This window comes from Berghia stephanieae, chromosome 15 (genome assembly GCF_034508935.2).
Source record: "Berghia stephanieae isolate SIO BIC M18660-M18661 chromosome 15, UCSD_Bste_1.3, whole genome shotgun sequence".
Classification (NCBI taxonomy): Eukaryota; Metazoa; Mollusca; class Gastropoda; order Nudibranchia; family Aeolidiidae; genus Berghia; species Berghia stephanieae.
The window spans coordinates 15,487,477-15,492,476 of NC_088374.1; the positions used below are offsets into that span (position 1 = coordinate 15,487,477).

A 5,000-nucleotide genomic window follows, 5' to 3' on the forward strand; every position below is an offset into this window, starting at 1 on the left:
GTGTCCGTATGATATTGGACTCGCTACCTGCGTAGGATTTGGACTGGACAACCCCGTTCAGCCCCCGAGAAGTGGGTGCAGTCATTAGCGATGTAAAGATCGGCAAAGTAGCGGGGATAGATGGCATATATCCCGATATGGTGACGCATCAGGGCCCCAGGGCAGAGGCCATGTCTGATGTCCTTGCAAAAGGAAAGCTTCCACAAGCGTGGAAGCACGCAAAGATAGTTGCCATCCTGAAGCACGGTCTGATGCGACGGATTAATGCTCAAACTTGCAAAGATCATAAGGTGCAAACAGACCTTGAAGTTGTTCTCTTCGATTTTGGGGGAAAGGCAATCTCACGTCGCGCTGAGAGACGCTACGAGTAAAGTAAGGAAATTGAAGAATGGGGTCCATCAGGAATCGGTACTTGCGCCAATGTTGTTTAACGTTTACATTAGCGATATGACAAACACTTCCTCCCTGAGGCTGGGATATGTGGACGACTGGGCACTCGTTACTCAGAGTAAAGTGTGGACCCGTCTCGAGAGCGTACTCAGCGAGGACGTCACCAGACTCAAATCCTACTTCGACAAGTGGTACCTGAAGATGAACACTTCAAAAACCGTGGCCACTGCATTCCACCTATGCAGTGCATGGCACACCAGCAAACTGAACGTTCTCGTCGGGGACCAACCACTCCCATATGAGCCGCATCTAAAATATTTAGGGGTGATGCTGGACCGCAGCCTTACCTATCGGGTGCATATCGAAAGAGTTGCCCGGAAAATAGAGAAACGCAACAGTCTTCTGAGGGAGCTGGCGGGATCGACTTGGGGCGCTAACCAAGCACTCCGAAGAACGTCCGCCCTGCCATTCCACCGCGGAGTATTGCGCTCCAATGTGGTGTAGAAGCAGAAACGTTGAGAAGGTAGATGTAAAACTTCGCAAGTCAATGCACATAGTGTCAGGAACGCTGGCAACAACTCCTATAGAATGGGGCCCGATAATGGCATCAATCCAGCCCCCCCCCCCCCCCCCCCCCCGCGCCGATGTCCGGAGGGAGACGATTACGGGAAACTGACTTAATAAGATCCGAGAAAGAGGTAACGTGGATACACCTCTGAAGCGCATTATGGACGGCGCCCTATTTCGAGCAGAAATAAGTCCCGGAAACCCTTGTACACAGCTTCCCTGACTAAGGACAGAGATCCATATACGAGATGGAAGTCGGTTTGGACGAATTCAATCCCTCGTGGGGGCGGGGACATCCTCTAAGCTTGGTGAGAAGTTGCCAGGTTTTGATACCAGTAAGAGGAGACACTGGGTAGCTGCGAATCGGCTTCGGTCGAGGAGCTGCCTCACAGCAAGTGCGCTCCATAAGTGAAGACTTTCCATCTTCCAAAATGTACCCGATGTGGGCAAGAACCCAAAACAGCATAGCATCTAATCGAACGGTGTGTTGTGACGATGCTACCGGGTGAGTTCGCGACGGTGCACGAATGCTTTGCTGATTGGGTCGATCGTCATAACATAGTAGTGTGAGAACCATAAGAGGCTGCTGCCCAAAGGGAGTTTCAATAGTCCAATTTAGGTAAAACAAGGGAATTAATTAAAAGTTCTGCTATATCCTTCGGTTTAATTGTCGAATTTTTTTTTTCAATTCTATGTACATAGATTGTATGGTGCTATTCGCGTGGCTTGTCACGAAAAGATTTTCATCAATGATGACGCCAGGGTTTTTGCTTTATTTGAAACTTCTATTGTGCTATTTACGAGTGTGATCGGTGATTTATTTGCCTGTTTAAGGATTCTCGTCCCTCCAAATATGGAAATCCCAGTTTTACTTCCATTTAATTTTAACTTGTTATGGTACATCCAAGATTTAATCTCATTAGAAGAAAGGGCTGCATGAAGGAAGAAAGCATCAAACTGGACCATGCGTTTGTTTAGAGGCTTTCCATATGGAGGAAGTGGGACAATCATGAAAATAAAGCTGTTGAAGATCCGAGAGAAGACCTGCCCTATGGAACTGAGGTCCCCAGGAATGTATGGGTAACACTGAACAGAGAACAGGCAAACATTGCGAGAACAGCTGGAAGCATGAAAAAGTGGGGTCTGACTGAGACTAGCGTGTGTACATGTGGATGCCCAGAGCAGACGATGGAGCACATCCTTAGAGAATGACAGGATGGGCCCAGCTGCACTGATCATGACCTAAGCTTCTGCTACACAGATGATGTGGAGTGGGTTCGGTGTTGGACCGACAAGCTATGATGATAATCATCATCATCATCATCATCATCATCATCATCATCATCATCATAATTATTTGCATTATCACAGTCTTACCTAATGTATAATAGAAAAAATCGTATTTTTTAGGAGATAGATATTTTTGGCGTTCTATGATTAACTTTTAAAAATCAAAAATTTACTCTCAGTGAAGGATTTAATAACTATTCCAAAGCCTTTAAATTATTTAGATTGTCATGTTTAATGAGATTTGATTATTTCTAAATTCTACGAATATTTCATCATAATAGATGGGTCGGTGGTCATCATCATCATCATCATCATCATCATCATCATCATCATTATGGGGCGATAACCTTAGATCTTATCCATTTTTTGTTAAGGCTGAGATAGTAACTGAAATTCAGTTTTTAACTTCCTGCCCATCAGATGTTAACTTGGCACTTAGGTATCTGGAAGAAATTGCAATTTCTGAAATTTCCTTGATTCATTGCATCATAATATGAGCTGTCATATTAGTCTTATCCTCTGAGCTGTTAACTTGCGTCTTGCTCTTTTCTCCACTGATTTCCAAAAACTAAAGGTGTCTAGACGAGCCAATAAGATGGAGAGAAAGATTGAGTAAATACTCTCTTATCTTTTTCTGCATTTACTGTAGCAAAGACTATGAAAAATGTTTTTTTTTTTCTCTTTTTGAGGAAATTTTTTGTCTGAAATCAAAGCCCTATCTCCACTGAGTAAAAATGTTTTTGAATTTTGAAATTCCATTCATAAATAAACAAGTTATGCAGTTTCAAAGGTGTCATTTATTTGGATGACCCGCAAAGAGGAAAAAAACGCGAAAATATGGGACGCTTTTTCGGCATTTTTTTTACCTTTGGTTGTATCTTGTGTAATAAGTGGATTAAAAGATTGAAATTTGGCAAATTTATGGCAAATTTTATAGAGAATATGATGAAAACATTAGAAGTTATAACTTATATATAAACACACACACACACACACAGAGAGATAGAGAGAGAGAGAGAGAGAGAGAGAGAGAGAGAGAGAGAGAGAGAGAGAGAGAGAGAGATTGCGTACGTAAACAAAAGAAATATAGAAGGAAAAGAGAAATTGGACAAGGGGACAAAGGTTACGGATAGAACGTGACTTGGAACATAATAATTAAACCCATGCTGAGATTGTAGATCGTATTGCAATCGAAAACTTTTAACATTATAATTTCTTAATTTTTTGTAAATTAGACAGTCAAATTATCAGCTGTTTATTGAACCCAAACGTAATGGCAGACGATAAACACCCCTCTGTGAGACCGCGCAGACATTTTGACTAGTCATGAACTTTAAAACGAGGTCAACCAATCAGAAAGCGCTTTGCCACGACTCGCTCACCCGCTGTTTGGTGCCAAATCGTTTTGAACTTGTGATTCGGGCTGTAGGGGGGCAAAATGGCTTTGTCTTTTACAAATGAAGAGCAAATTAGGATGGTGTTTTGTAAAATACGGGAAAAGTACACGTCATATTCATATGAAATTTTTCAACCTAAAAGAAGTAATGTTTACGTATTACCTTGTCAGCGACAAAACCTACACGCCCGGTAGTTTTAGAAATATTTTACTCCAAAGAGTAAAAATCTATTTTTAACGGTCTTTTGGTAATCGTACGAGTTTTGTCGCTTGACATAATCTAAAATGACCTTTTTTCTAACTGTGTGCCAACTTTCAGTCATATTCATAGATAAACAGCGTCGTAATTAATTTTTTTAAATAGCATATACCAAACGGCTTCGTCCCATATTTTGTCGCGAATTTGGGCACTTCGTGAGCGAAAAAGAGGCCCAAAGATTTGTGCGGGACAGTCATTGCTAATTCACTGATCTCCACCCCGTGCTGTTTCAATGTCATCGTCAATGTGTTTGTGAGTACTTGCATTTCTTCATTGCTTTCTGCTTCGAGGTCAATGTTATCATCAAGTCAGAGCTTCGGGGTTGTCCTTCCAACATTTATCTTACGGTACACACCAGCAAAAGACGTAAGCCCATTGCTTTACATTTGTCAAATTTGTTATAATCTTGTCCATTAACGTACACTGACTATCAGATAACAAGTGAAAGACTTTTGACTTTCAGCTAGCCAATAGGATTCAATAGTCTGATGTCACGTCTCCCAGAAACGAGCAGCTTGGTTCTAAACAAAGAAATTCGGTACTTTTTATTCTACATGCTGGCTAAAACTTTTTCACAAGTCATTTGATCAGAATGTATAAAATTCAAAACATGATCAGATTTATAATGTTTTTCTCCTCTGGGTATACTTTTATTCTTGTCGGAGAAGTATTTCATAAAGACGTCCGCCATTGCTCTGATAGTTTAGAGCCAGTTATCAAGTTAGCCTGCGTTATTACGGGGGAAGTAACGTCACGACTGTGGAAGCGTATTAGTAGAACACTGAAAATCATTATCACATATCCTATCTTCTTCTTCTTCAAGTACCAAGTCTGTGTCAGACATCGGTGATCACCATTCATCTCTCTCTGATCAGATAACATCAGAAAACTTATATTACTCTTCTCTTTCTTTGTGGCCCAGCTGTTCAACTATTCAAATATGTTTTTCTTGGCATACCTTTATTCTTTTTACTTTCTACCTTTCCTGTGAGAGCAAGATGTTCAATACATTTATATCGATTAGATGCCCTAAAAATTGCACTTGTCTTTTTCTTATTCTACGAAGTAATAACCTTTTAGTTTCAGCTTGCTCTAATA

At 41.0% G+C, this 5,000-nt stretch overlaps 1 protein-coding gene across 1 annotated transcript in view; it reads right to left on the bottom strand.

Moving 5' to 3' along the window:
- LOC144960697 (uncharacterized) overlaps window positions 1-5,000 on the bottom strand; it is a 31,758-nt gene that overhangs the window by 13,164 nt on the left and 13,594 nt on the right. The gene's annotated exons all lie outside the window — the stretch shown is intronic.